At 38.2% G+C, this 15590-nt stretch overlaps 1 long non-coding RNA gene across 2 annotated transcripts; it reads left to right on the top strand.

The window, feature by feature from the left end:
• The first annotated feature begins 118 nt into the window (after nt 1–118).
• On the top strand, nt 119–12565 carry LOC106028921 (uncharacterized). 2 transcript variants are annotated; one of them, XR_010048058.1, is made up of 4 exons: nt 119–266; nt 1282–1778; nt 8963–9172; nt 11199–12565. It is a non-coding gene; the product is annotated as an uncharacterized LOC106028921 (long non-coding RNA). The 2 variants fall into 2 exon arrangements; XR_001202569.3 differs by lacking the exon at nt 1282–1778.
• Nucleotides 12566–15590: the final 3025 nt, after the last annotated feature.

Genomic DNA, 15590 nt, shown 5'->3' with positions numbered 1-15590 from the left:
CTTTTTCCGTTTCCCAAATCGCTGGCGTTGAGAGAGGTGCTGATTGGCTGTCTGAGAAGACGAACACGGCTCTTCACCAGTGAGCGGATGGCATCAGTAGCAGGGGGGCGGGCTTAGACGTACGTTAGGAGAGGAACAAACTCCGGGACATCACCCAGGCGGATGAGCGATTTTCTGGAGGGGTTGATGTTCTCCAAAGTTTTTGGCGTCCCAAGGAAGCACATGCCTTTAAGAAACGGTGTCGGAGGAATCTTGGAAGAAAGGAGGTGATGTTTCTTTTACTGGGAACATTTTAGGTTTAAAACCTGTGCTGAGGGGTTCTCACAGAAGAGCGCTCCTTTGGCGCGGATATGCATGCTTTTAAATCTTAACTGCGATTAAAGCGAAAGCCTTTACAGTGTCGAGATTATACCCCGTGGCTCATTCTTACTTTCTCTCACTGCTTTCATAGGGATTCCCCTTAGTTCCCTGACATTGTTTTAGATGGGAAAGAAAAGTCATGAACACCCTAAAAGCTTCTAGAACAGAAAAAAGCAGGGCAGGGGAGAATGGGGGAGTATTGTAAAGTTCGGGGCCAAATTACTGAACAAGAGAAACCCGTGATAATGCCATCTAGTCACCCGAGGCCAGCACCAGGCTCTAGAACTTCTAGGCAGGTTCAAGCTAGTACATACACTGGCCATAAGGAATGACCTGTGCCTAGCCATGCGTGGTTTCCCTTTCTGATTTCTAGAAGCTGGCCGACTTAGTGTAACCAGCCAGCAGAATAATTAATTATACATATATTTGAAAAGATGATTTTACCTCATTTTAAACTCCACGATGGCCTATGAGTTAATTTCATTAAGACGTAATCTGGGCTGGTCCTCTATGTTGTTTAACTTTCTGAGAACACAAGTCTTCCCTAGATTCTCAATGCTCATACCTTTACTTCCAGGAAAACACAAATCCAAGGCCTGACAGTTCCCACTAAGTGTCAGACCTCACTCTATATTGAGTAGTAGGTGGATTTGAACTCAAGACAATTCAAGTCAGAACACCTGAAGGAAGCAGCTTTTAACAGATGTTCATTTGCTCATCCTTTCCCCCATACCAAATGAAGACAAATTCAAAAGTAAACTTTTCTTTTAGTGTAGCTGATTCAACTCAGGGCGTCATAAATGCTGGACAAGCACTCTAGAACAAAGCTACAGCCACAGGCCTTTTTATATTTTGAAATGTAGACTTGGTAAATTGTTCAGGCTGATCTTGAACTTATCCTTTGCCTTGGCCTCCAAATAGCTGGCATTATGGGCTGCACCACCATGCCCAGTGAGGAGAGTTTTCTACTATCATATTGAAGTTCCTTGCATGGAGCACCCACTACCTACCATAGAGGATGAAGACAGCTATTTATAAGTGGCAGAGTTTTATGGCATTTGACATTTAGGAATACTGATTCTGGGTTTAAGGGCACTTGCTCATTGAATTTAATTGTACTGTGGATATAGATACCCATGGAGAGCTAGCTTGTCATGTAAAACTTTAACCGTATCAAACATCCTTCATCAGTGTGGTAGATTGACAACTGGTGGTCAACGTGTAACACCCAACTGAACTGATCAGCATGGTGCTGGGTGTGGAAGGCCCACTTGTGGATTGTTGCCAACAGTGGAAAAAGGAGAACTGGAGAGAAAGAGATGGTGCTGATGATTCTCTTAGAAAAGGGAGTTGCGCTGGCCTTCCTGATAGGAACTTGGCTGTTTTCATTGTCAGAGAAGCTTGGGACCTGGTTATTGGTAAGGCTGGCTGCAGTTCACTTTGGGTGAGCTCCTTACTTTGAGCATGGTTTCCTGGCTCCAGTGCATGTTCCTCAGCCTGCTGGCACAGATCCTTCATCCCCGCTGCTACAGACTTTCTAGCTTCCACCACAGACCTTTGGACTTTCCCAGCAGCAAAAGACATTGTTTAGGCTCTAGGCCTCCAGTTGGACTCACAGGGTCATTGTCATGGGCTCTAGGTCGTCAGCTGGACTCATACATTACATCATCATAGGATTCAGGCCCTCAGCTGAATTCTTTGGGTCTCTAGGGTGTAAACAGATTTCCTGCACTTTTTTGTATTTGACTCTTTGGGTGACTATTATAAAATAATCCTATAAATTATGTGTCCTGTATTAAATTGTTTCCCTTACAAATCCTGACTACTACAACCAGAATAGTTGGCTTATGAATAAGTGGTTTTGATATTAGTTAGAAGCAATATTATCACTCATTCTATTAAGAAGAAGCAAATTTTCATCATGAGCAATTGTGATATTTGTGACAGATACACATAGAACGTAACAGAATTGAAGATGTCACAATTGTCTACGGTAACACTGCTTTTCCATAGTTATTCACAGTAACAGTATGGTATTCTGTGTTCTGCTGAGCTGTATCCCTGCCCCCACATGTTAGAAGTATGATGAGAAAATACAGATGAGAGGTGGGTGAGAGAGTGGAGATGTATGTATGCTCGGAAAGAGCATTTCCACTCTTTAGTCTCAGCAAAGGGGGCACCTCTATTTGAAAGTTCAATGATAAGGGCCAGACATGGGGCTGTTATACTAGATTACGGATGGCAGAGTTGAATCTGACCCTGAAAAAGGTAGGTTCTGGTGGGAGGTCAGATACCAACTGCAGCAAACAAGCAGCTCATACATGCTGATGCTGTTAAGGAGACAGGTGGTCCTGCACATGTCTAGGACTGATTCTGGAGTTTGGTGGAGAAAGGGGTACGATGGCTCTGCCGGGCAGAGGGAGAATAGCCCAGGCTAGTGGATGACACTTTATGTTTCATGTGCCAGCTTTTCCTGGAAAAGGCGAGGAGTTTGTTAAAATAAAATATAGTGAGTATAATGAGAAATGTTAAATTTTATGTGTAGATTGTTAGCTTTAAAAAGTTAGAAAATACATGATTCAGCTTTATTTTTTCTTCAAATGCTTTTTTCTAAAAAAAATTACATTATCCTTGATACGTGGAGTAAACTAATGATTTAATACATATGTAATGTATAATGATCAAAATTAGAGTAATTAGCATTTCATCTCTGAACATTTACTATTTCTTTGTGTTGGGAAACATGGTACTCTTTCTAGTTCTGTATAAAATATATAATAAATTGTGAGCAATAGTCGTCCTGCTGTGCTGTTCAGCACTACGAGTCTCTCATGTCTAAATGTATTTTGTACCAGTCATTCCCTCTATCCCTGGTTTCCTTGGAAGGGACTTTCCGAGGAAAGTCCCTCGGAAAGGGACTTGGCTTAGAATAGTCCCTCTCCACTGTTTCCTTCTATGAAATCAAGCTCTTTAGTGACCATGTCTGAGTGAAAACTTGTGGTGTTTGTCTTTCTGGGTCTGCCTTCATTTAACATGATGTCCTCTGGTTCCATCCATTCTGCTCCTGCATTGTACAGTTGAGAAAATTTGAGACCTAAGCTATGTGAGAGAATTGTTTGAAAATAAAAGCAGTTAAAGGTCACAACAAGAATGAAAGGTTCCTGACTCACAGGCTTTGTCTTGAATGCAAATGTATTTCTGGGCCTTATAATGTCCATCAGGGACAGTAGGACTCCTGGATTCACAGAAGTATAGTGATGCAGTGGGTAGGGGTGTGGCTTTGGAGCCAGTCTGCCTGGGCTTCACCACCACCTCTGTTGTGTGCTAGCCTCGTGATCATGGGCAATTTGTTTAACATCCTTGCCATATTTCTCTTGTTATATAATGGATATAATAACAGTAGCGACCTCATAAAGTTAAACAAGTTAATGCATGGAAGGAGCTTAATAAATTTTAACTTTAAAAAGTCTCATTGACATATTAAGTCTCATTGACATCTGTAATTTCTTATGTATTGAGTAAAATCAATGTTAATTTTGTCTTGTTTTCATCTAGGGGAAAAAATATATAGCATGCAACTGGGAGGCCTTCTTAGGGTGGCAAAAGCTGGTCCTAGCAGATAAGGTTCCACGGCCTGCACACGGTAGAGAAAGGCGTGTGGTTACTTAGCCAAAACAAGTGCCGGGCTACAGGCACTACTCCACTGAGATAACAAACCAGAGGTTTGAAAAATACTGAGTAAGGAAGCAAATTTTTCTTTAAATCTAGAACACTTAACATTAAAAAAATTACAATCTAGAACAAGAGACTATTTAATGGTAAAATCAGCTTAATCTTCTAGAGTGAGCTTTTTAAATGTAAAATACCTTTTCCTTAGGTGTAAGCATTTGGGATGCTATCTCAGGCCTAGCTGGTGCCCTTTATAAATAGAATTTCTCCTCTGGCTTTGAGCATTGTAGCTTCTATAGCTACTACTTCTGTTTGCTGTTCTATGTCCAGAAGAAAACTACTTTCCATGTAGATCTGTGACTTCAGCATGAGGGAGACAAAGCTCTTTGTGTTTCCCATTCTGAGTCTCACAGAATTCTTACAAAACCGTTTTATGAAATAGCTTGATTAGCTTTATGTATGTGATGATGTATAAAGTGAGGAGTGGCAAGTGCTGTAGTTCACTCCTTCTAGGTGAGATGATGGGCTGAAATTTAGCAGGCTGTGATCCATGATCACTCTCACACTGAAGCCAGGAACTTCAAAGTAGATGTTCTACATTTCTTTGCTGTTGGAAGAATGAATGGTTTCAGTCTCTGCCATAAGCAGCTCAGTGTGGCTTGGTGCTTAGGAAGTACCTCCACCAGTGGAATCAACTACTGTTACTAGAGTTGGACCAAAAGGAAATATTTAATTTAATGTATTATCTGTCATTTGTTTATATTTGCCAAAGATTTAGTGGAGCAGAAATAATGACTTTAGAAATGGTCTTATAGCTACTGGTATAGCTCAGTGACATAAGTACCTGCCTGGCAAGCATGACGTTGTGGGTTTGATCCCTGGTACCAAACAAACAAACAAAAAATAGAGGGGGGGGGGAGAAGAAATGGCCTTACAATATTCTTGAGAACCATATATATTTCCTTAACTGAAGATATGCACCATACTCAAAGATATGAGAGAATCATTGTCTTTGATGGCTTTTAAAATGGTGCACTGAGTTTCTGAGCACACTTAGAAATATGGCATAATAATTATAACTACTACAGTACTTGTATCTTTTGAGAACACAGTGATATAAAATCTTTGGAGACCATGTATTTTATAATTCCATTTATATAATAGAAAAAGCAAAATTATAGACAGGAAATGGTTACCAAGTTCCAGGGATGGGAGCAAAGGTTAATTGCAAATGGGTATAAAGGAATTCTATAGGGTGATGGAAATATCCCAGAGTTGGATGGTAGAAGTGCTTGCACAGTTGCATTAAATTTGCCAAAACGCATCAAATTGTATACTTACATCTCAACAAAATTTTAATACATTGATGACGTGGCCATAGTTTATATGTCTCAATGGCAGATGATTGAGCCACCAATGGTCTGTGCATGGTTTCCATGCACACATGTGCCACTTCTACTCTTCTATCAGCCATACATGGACCACTAGTTGTTCGAGCCAGCAGGAACATATTAAAACCGTTTCCTTTATAGGAATAGACAGACTTACTGGTTGTGTACAGGGATTAGTTAACCTTTCTGATCTTTAGAGTGCTTATGTAAAATAGGAATAATGATATCTAGCCCTGGGTTATTGGGAAAATTAAATGTGATAATGTATGCAAAGAGCTTCCTATGTTACAGGTGTTTGGCGTGCGATAAGCCCTTCTTTTACTGGGTGTTTAATTGCATGCAGTTGCCACCAGATGCCTCTGCCGTGTCGTTTCATAGGGTGGCAGAAGCTGTAGCTTCTTCAGACTTCTTTTCTTAGAACTTGGCTCTGGGGCTTCACTAATTACTTTCCCATTTTTCTTTTTTCTTTTTCTTTTTTTTTTTTTTTTTACTTGCAAGGCATCTTTCTAAAGCATCTTGCAAGGTGCTGTGCTCTGCTTTGGCACACGCTGTTCTTTCTGCCTGCAACCTTGTTCTTGGCCCTTTTCACTGAACTAATCTTTATAATCATTCTTTTGCTTTTTTTAATTTAAAAATTATATGTTCTTTAAATAAAACATAAAGCTCAGCCTTTTTCTTTTCTTTGTTTCTTTCTTTCTTTTTTTAACCAAGAATCAAGCTCAGGACCTTGCACTTGCCAGGCAGGCACTGTGCCACTGAGCTAAATCCCCAACCCTCAATCTTATCATAACATTGTGCCATATTTACCTCACAACTTTTTGTTTAGATATATCTGTGGGTTAGTATACTTTTTCATTTTTGAGATGAAGTGTGGTTAGAACAGGGATTAGACTTAAATTATAATTTCTGGGGTTGGGTATATATTGAATTGTATTAATCATTGTTTGAATTTTAAATTTAATTTATTCAGCAAATTCTTCATTTTTGTTATCAGCAGCCTCCTGTTTATTTTTAAATCAATTTTATGCATAACACATTCAATACATGAGTGATAATTTTCCACAAGTTCATTGGTAGGAAAGCGGAAGAGGCATTCTGTATAGCTGATAGCACAACCCAGTGCTGTAAGATCGAAGTTTTTCTTCATACAGATGTGTTTTCTATGGCACTGCCTCCAAACAGTAGATTTCTTTCAGAATTTTCATTTTTGAAGCAGAAAGTTACTGCAGTCAGTCCCTCTAAAAATATTCCAAAGCCTACCTAAGTGTATTGATTAGTGTTTTAACCTGGAAAGATTAAGAGAACCAAATGGACATGGTACACAGTAAGAGACGAGCTCTTTCTCTCTTGTTCTCTCATCTTCCGTGTTAAATAAGTCCTCTTGGGTTATGCTTTCCTTTTGTCAGCATTCTCTTCTTTGTCTTTAGTCCATCATGTTGTTTAAAGGATTCATGGCGTGTTTGGTTTCAGCCCTGCGTTCCTTGTTCTCATCGCAATCCCACAGCTTCTGTTTAGCCAGAGCACTTGTTACAGAGCTTGACTGTTTAAATGGCGTGTTTTCTCGAGGCAGCTTTAATTCTCTGTGGGGTGAGTTTCCTATCATTCACATATTTAGCTGTAGCCTCACATTTCCCAGGTAATAGACATGGCTGTGGTTCTAATGCAAATCCGAGGAGCTTAGGCTTTGCTTGTTCCTGCCATGGATCCTCCAGACTCTGATTGGGAACCTTTGGAGCTTCAGTCATTGTTCTCTATTTTCCTTAGGCATTTTTTTCTTGAGTCATAGTTATTTTCCCTCCTTACCTATTTCAGAATTGAGAGCCACTGTTGTTTGGGTTTTCTTTTGATTATTCCTTCATTCTCTTTCTTGAACCTTTCTTGAGCAGTGAATAGAGATTGCTTATCTTTTCCTCCTCCTCCTGATGTGCAGTGGCAGTAGCCATCTTGATTCTCCACTGGTATGTGGTCATCCAAACACACCCTGGGACCTTGCGGAGAGGCCCCCATATGTTAAGAGTTCTCACTGTCTGGTTTTATCTCTCATCAGAGGTCTTCTTGTCTCGGTTATTAGCTGCACCTTTTACCAGTGTAGGAACTAAATAACCATTGTCACAGATAAGGACAAACCAGAAAAGAAGCCCAGAACCCAGAAGGCCATTCTTGTTTTCAGAGTAGGGAGGAGTAGGGGTTGTTTCATGTGCTAAGGACAATTGAGAGTATGGTTGAAATGCAGGTGGTAGACACTATTTGCTTACAAAGTTGACTCAAGAAGTAGAGGATATGAATAGCTATGAGATCAGTAACACTATGGGATCCATCATATAGTATTTTCTAAAACTAAAAATTGAACAAACGTAGAAACTACTGACCCAGATAGTTTTATAAGTGAGATTAAGGGGAATACTTATTCCCAATGCATGATGTTTCTTTCCATGTAGAATGAAATTTATTAGTTTAACATAACGGGGCTCTTTAAAAATATTAAACATCTATAGCTTTCAGCACCTCTTGTACATCTAGGAGAATCTGAGCAACATGTCCAGTTAGGAATTCATGAGAAAGCCCTGAGTGTATCTGGGTCATTCCTCCTTTAGAACCTGCTGCTTGCTTCACAGAGAGTATGTTTATGATTTTAGCAGCAAATTCCTTGCTCAGGGGCTAGGGCTGAGGTACTGAGTACACAGGTTGTCCAAGTCAGAGGACAATCTTAGCAAGCTCATGGCTGCTGCTTCTTAAGTGACATGATGTCTTTTTTGTATTTTGCACTGTGATCTAGGATCTTACATGGCATTTACTTGTTGGTTGTGCTTGGTCCCTGCAGTCCTAACAGTTCCCCTCTGTTTCTTCTTGACTTTCATGACCTTGGTGTTTTTGAAACATGTATAGTACATCATTTTGTCAGTCTGTTGATGTTGACTTGCTCAGTGTTTTCTCTGGGTTGTTCTGAGGCTGTGCATGGTAGTGAGGATCGCGTGAGCTGACGCCGTCTCTCTCCTGTCTCTCTCCCTGCATAATTTCACCTGTCTCATGGCCGGCAGTGTCTCGGCACTGCTGGTGCTGACCATGGTCCCCTGGTTAAGGTGCTTTCTGCCAAGTGTCTTCCCTGTAAAATCACTGGTTTCCTTTTGGAACCAATAAATACCTTGGGGGGTGGGTAGTTATTGTAAAATGATGGGAACTTTGTTTCTTCCCAAACCATCCTCTGATTTAGCATCTGTTGGTAGAGCTTTTCTCTAGGAGCTGTTAACTCTGGTTGTTGCTTGAAATGATTGTGTTTCACATGTTTTGGGCCCCAGGTTAGCTGTTTGTCCAGCCTCTTATTTCTGCTGTAATTACTGACTCCAGAGCTTTCTCCCTCCTTTTATTCTTTGGTGAAATTCATTAATTTATCATTTTATGGCATATATATTGCATGTATGCTATTTAGTAAAAATATCTAGTATTTATTATTTAGCTAGCCTTTAATTCCTAACTTGAAAATATACTTGGACACAGTGTTTTCTAAATATGCTGTTGTATTAATTGTTATGTACTTTATTTAGGATTTTTCATCTTGAGACTCTGATATATATTTTGAAGGATTTTTTTAACAACATTTTGCTTCCTGGTTATTCTGTCTTTGGAGGATGAATTGAGGAATTTACTTTTTTCTGATTTTCCAACATAATTGGAATATCATAGGAATTACCTGCACTCTGAATTTTTGATGGAGTTTTCTTGCTAAATCATTCAAACTTGGAGGCATTTTAGAGGTAAGGTATTTTGCCTGCTCTTTAATCCCTCACCATCCCCCCACATTTTCTTATGCTATCTGTGCCACTCGGGTTTTTCTGAATCAATTTTGATAGTTTGTATGCACTGTATAACCTCCGATTTCATCTGAACTTTCATATTTTTATGTCATACTTCTTTGTGACTTTAAAATATCTTTTTAATTGTATTTGTAACCCTTTCTCATTGACTGCAGTAATCATCTGACTGATCTTCCCACATCCTCTAGAGTCCTTTCTCTGCTTACCTACTTCAGCTTTTATCATTCCTTACCACATCAACCAGTGGGTCAGAGGGAGCTAGAAAACCCTGACAAAACCCACCGATCAGAGAAAAATACTGGTTTAGCAAAGTGGTTGTGGTCTCTTCCTAGATTTGTACTATGAGTCACAGCTTTAAGCTGTACAAAAGAGCCCTAGCCCATTCTAAGGTATTTAGAGTTGTAATTATTTTACTTTCATCTCTAGCTTTCTCATGTATTCTGCCCTTCACTGCTTGCTATTCTAATACTGCCCCTTCTTGCCTCTGTATGTCACCTCAGTACTGGAAGAGGAAATGAGAATGTCCTTCCAGGTTTTATTGGGGTCCCAGCATTACAGAAAACTGCAGTGCCTGATGGTTCACTAAACAAGCCACTAACGTAGCCAGTCCAGTCCTACTCAAAAGTCACTCTTTAGAGCAAAAGATGTCCCTATTGCCTTTTTCATTCAGGAAATGTGGAAACAGATTTAGGATTTAGGTCCAGAGGTGACAAAGACCCAAAATCTTTCAATGGTATCACATGACTTCCACATTTACCAAAAGACAATTAAAAGTAGCTAAAACTTGAATGGTGAGTAGTTTAAACAAATGAATTGATTAATTATTGCCTAGGATAAAATGTCACTGCCATATGGAGTTTGACGTTGAAGGTGTTGGACTTTTGCAGAAAATAGAAACGGACTCTTCCATTACATCTGTATCTGCTGTATGGTACCCAGAAGATCAGGGCTGCCCTTTGGGTCCATTTAGAAGTAGATACAAATCTTCAGTTAAGCTTGGCAAGATTAAATTCAATCAAGTATGAGTTATAATAAGATATTAATAAACATAGCACACCTGGAAGAAAACAGAAACAATACATAAGGTAGAAACAGCTAAATGTCCACTAGTAGATGAACAGTTGCATAAGAGTGAAGAGCTGACACATACTGTAACTCGGACAAACTTCAAAATACCATGCTAAGTGAAGGGTCACAGTATGCTATTTCATTAATGTGAATATCCAGAATACACAAGTGCATAGTGGCAGTAAATTACTAATTTCCTGGCTGTGGGGGGATGAGAATCAGGCAATTACTAGTGAATAAAATGTATTCTTTTTTGGTTAATGAAAATGTTGTAGAACTAGATAGTGGTGATAGTCACACATCCCTGTAAGTGTACTAAATGCTGCTGAGTTGTATGCCTTAAAAGATTAAATGTTGACTTTTATGTTACATGAATGTTACCATAGTGAAAAATGTTCACAGATGCTAAGAAATTAGAAAGTATAGAGTTAAGTCTAGAAATTGTGTATTAAGATAAAAGATAATGAAAATAATCTGTCATTTTGTGGTTTGTGGTTTTAAAAATTCTCGTTTTTGAAATCATGGACACATGAATATGTGAGTTGAGAAAAAGATAATTAGAATTAAAGCATTTTAAGATCACTATGAGGGGCTGGGGATTTAGCTCAGCGGCATAAGCGCCTGCCTTGCAAGCAGGCAGTTGTGAGTTCAATCCCTGGTACCGATTTAAAAAAAAAACAACAAAACAAAACATCACTATGAGATTCTGAGCATCATTTGCTTTCAAATACTTTGGACTGTGATGCACTAAAAGAAAGGTTTTACATTGTGTCCCAGTGTGGACAGATATGTGCAAAATTGAATTAAAAATTTTATAAAATAATACTTGTCATAATGATGTGTGTCATCCACTGATACTTTCTAATCTAATTTCATTTTTTAAAAATTCTGATTGTAGCCACTGAGTTGATTTTACAACTCACCAATGGACTGTAATCTTTAGCTTGGAAAACGTTGATATAAAGAGCCTGTGGTGGTGTCCAATAAAGAGGTGATCAAGATGAGAAAATAAAAGCTCAGCCATTCAGTATCTGCTGTAATTCTTTGTGAGTACACAAACGCGAGTGGTGAATTGGCTGTTTTCAAACATCTTTCAAGGTTGTCATCCTGTTCCAATATTGTAATCTTGCTGAGGCAAAAGAATATTTCTGTGAGCATACTGGAAATCTTTTAAACAAAAGTTTACCAAGATGAACTTCTTGTAATTACTTTAGATCAATGAAGACAATGGAAAATATTTCATATTTATCACATTGTAATATAATCTATGTGAGTTTGAAGAAATCAAATCTGAATTGTGGATTGTTGTCTTACCCCTTCACACATTCCAATCGTCTCGTTTCTATTGATTACAATTCCATCATTTGTAAAATTAAAATGAATTTTTTATTTTTATTTAGAGAAAAAAAACAGAAAAAGTGTAGAAATAATACAGACTTTTTTTTAAAAAAGACAAAACAATAGAAATCACTAGTTGATAAATTACATTTAAGTTCCTTCTCGCCAAGAAAGAAAAAAAAATCTATAATTTATTATAAACCTACACAGAGCACCAATTTCTCTCTCTTGCTGTCTCTTTCTTTCACACAGTCACATACAAAGTATTAAGATAAAGAAAACTTAATGTGTTCTCCTATTGAAATATACAGTATAGACATTGGTTTGTTTTAATATAGGAAGTGATGCGTAGGATGGTTTCTTTGTCATGTTTGTTACATATTTTCAGATACATAATTTTTATTCATAAGACATTTGTACTATAGTTGTCTTTTTTTGTTAGTTGCTGATTGGGTGTAATGTAGTTTAGTTGCTGTGACTTCAGGAGTTTTTGCAAATTAAGAGGAATTATACTGGTCTATGCCTGTATCATTAAGCATGTCTATACTCCATAAGTGCTAAATGGCTCATGTTTAAATACTTGTTCTAACTGCTGCCAGGTACCTCTATGAATGATATTTGGTAACTTATGTTTACATTTAAGATATAAATGTCTGTATTTCCCACCACAATTAATCGCTTATGTTAGCCAGTCATATAACCATCCATGCTCTACAATGAGATATGACTAAGAGATTTGATGTTTTTAATTTACCACTGTCTGGGAAAATTCCTGTGGGGTGAAAGAGTCTCTGCTCCAGCTGTACTGGGCTATATTTAGTTCCTCAAATGCCTTTGGTCATTTTGTCTTTTTACAAACTTTTTTGGTGGAAAAATTCAAAAATAGATACAGAATGCTAGTATAATGAACCCCACTTATTCATTGCCACAACTTGTTTACTGCCTCTTATTGTTAGACATTTAGTTTTTAACTGATATAGGTAAAGCTTCTGGGTGCATTTTCTTTTTATCTTCTTGAGACAGGGTCTCACTACGTAGTTTAGACTGGCCTTGAACTCATTTTGTAGCCCAGGGTGGCCTTGAACTCACAATGATCCTCTTGCCTCAGCCTCTTGAGGGCTGGGATTACAAGTGTGCATCACCACACCTGGCTCTGCACACATTTTTGCACGTTGTTTTGTAAACATACATTGTCACTCATCTTGGATGATAATTAGGCTCAGTTGTCAACTTGATTGGCTTGGGAGCCATCTCTGGGTCACAGAGCATGACCTTGCAGCCTAAGGTGGTCCCTGACCTTTTCTCCCTCATGCTGCGCATTTTCTGTGCTTTTTGACTACCATGAACTGAGCAGCTTTTTTATGTCACACCGTTGTGCTATGATGTTCCTATTTGGGAGCCAGCTTAGCATGGACTGAAGCTCAGAAACCATAAAGTAAATAAGTCTCTCCTTTAAGTTGTGATTATTGGGTAACTTGTCTCAATAGTAGGAAACTGACCAGTGCAGTTCCATAGGACTGCCACTGCCAGATCAGAAGGTAGGTGTGTATTTAACCCTGTAAGAAACTGCAGAAATCTTTGTCAGTGTGCTGTCTTCTGCTTCCATCAGCAATACATGTGAGTTCTAATTTTTTAATATTCTTACAAATACTTGATCTGGTCAGTCCTAAATTTTAGCTATTTAGTGGGCATGAAGTAGTATAGTATCAGGAAAAGCCCTACTTCATATATAACTTAGACTACTTAAGCTCAGCTTTTTTCATTTACAAAAGTAAAATTTAGAAGTTTAAAGAGCTTGTGTATTTGAAAGAGCTTTATAAAATATATAAAAGTTTGATCAAGACAAAATGCTATTCAGATTGGCATAAGCTGCGGAACAAGACATTCAACATACTTTTTGTGCTCCTGATATAAAACACAGAATGAAACATCAGGCTGGGAAATAAAATACATTACTTTTTTTTTTTAAAATACATTACTTTTTAAACTACTTCTCATTGTTTTCTTCCTTAGCAGTTTAAATATAAGGTAACTAATTGGTACTGCCATGATCAAGATTTATGATCTTTCATGCTAATATTACACTTACTAGGTGTCCAATAAATGTGGTTGTATTCCATAGTGAAGTATTCCATAGTTACACATTTATCATATGTGCACGAATATAACTCATCTTCTATTTAAAGAAAGCAAAATTTCCTTGAAGAGACATTATAATTGGTAAGTCTTTGGGCATGATTTACCTTTGCCATGGTGTAACTCAAGCAATGCTGCATAAGCACCTGGCCACCTCTGCTGCTTCCACCACCTGTGATTTTTCTCATACCTTCATAATTAAATTTCATTTTCAACTAAAACTGTAGCAAGCACATAAAGATATTTTATTTGAAGCATAATAGGCCATTTGTAGTTTTGTTTTGGTTTTTTTTTTTTTTTTTGGTAATGCCACTGATGAATACTTTTTTGTCTTTATTACTTTATCAAATGAAACGCTTGTACTAATGTTAAAAGGTAAGGCTGTCATTTTCAAAGCTACAGGTGAACCAGAGTTCTAGAATGTATACTGACCACTGTCTCCATAGACCTGGCTTTGTCTTCCAGTTTAGAGAATACAAATAACACAAGTCTCAGATGGTCATTCAGTTTGATGGTAAGAGGTACAGAAAGTTGTAAGGCTGGCATTCAGGTAAATATTGGGCATCCATAAAATCTAGAGAAAGTACTCTGTGGGCCTTATATCTAAAGAACACCCGCATTTTAGTTTCATAGTTCCCTTTCAAGGGATAATCTTTATTGCTGTTGCCTATAAAAACAATAATAAAATGATTAAGATTTACAGCATGAGAAAATACTATTATTTCCATGTAATACAGGTACTGAGTTCTCATTGAGAAGGGCTTTGTCCTTTCTGGCTGTACTCTGGAAGCTCCTCCCTGACCTGTCTCCCAAGTCTTCCGAGAAGAGAAGCACACATTTTCCCAGATCTCCCTGGCACTGACTTTCAGCGACTACCTAGGGACTAAGGAGAAATATGCAAGGACTCTTCTTGGAAAGAAAGGGTTACGGTTTACTCTTTCCACTTCTAGCAGTGTTCAGTTGCCTGCTGTTTGGTTTTCTTCCATTAAGATGAAATTTTAATTGAGTGTTTATAATCAGTTACCTCTGAAGTAGGGTCCCATGCATACCTGCACAATTATTATACATGTTGGTAGCTTTTTGTTGCAGATATCTGTATGTCACTGGAGGCGTGTGGTGGTGCATGCCTGTAATCCCAGCATATGAGAGGCAGGAGGATCCTGTGAGTTCAAGGCCAGCCAGGACTACAAAGGGAGTTCAAAATCGGCCTGAAATACACAACGAATCCCTATCTAAAAAAAAAAAAAGCTAAAACCTGACTCAAGAAGGTGAAAGCTCAGAACAGTCTGATAAGAGGCAACAAAATCAAGGAATTAATAAAAAAAGCTACAAACTAAGAAAAGCCCAGGGCTCAGTAGATTCATCACTAAATTATATAGAACTTCAGGGACAATCTAGTGCTAAAATGCCTCAAACTCTTGAATGAAATTAAAAGGGAAAGATTATTTCCAAATTGTTTCCTAAATGGAAGCATTACTTTAATTACCAACTACCATACCAAACAATTTAGAAAGACAACCACAGGCCAATCTCTTCAACACATGTCTTCAGGCTTGACCCTCCACTATTACATGTGTGACTGTTCTATGGGGCAGCTTGTACCACTGGTGGTGTAATTTGTGCAGTCACGCACTGGACACACATACGTATTCCACTGGTGCTTACAAAACGATGGCAGTGAGATATATCAATTATGGCCCTATTGTCAGTATGTTAAAGAACATAGATGCAAAAATTCTCAACAAGATACTGGCAAAGAGTAACAAATCAGTAAAAAATAATCATGCATCATGACCAAGTAGGCTTCATTTCAGGA

The sequence above is a fragment of the Cavia porcellus genome, unplaced genomic scaffold, assembly GCF_034190915.1.
Source record: "Cavia porcellus strain 051 isolate PalLab524CR breed Dunkin Hartley unplaced genomic scaffold, mCavPor4.1 scaffold_6, whole genome shotgun sequence".
Taxonomy (NCBI): domain Eukaryota; kingdom Metazoa; phylum Chordata; class Mammalia; order Rodentia; family Caviidae; genus Cavia; species Cavia porcellus.
This window is presented reverse-complemented; position numbering and strand designations above follow the sequence as displayed.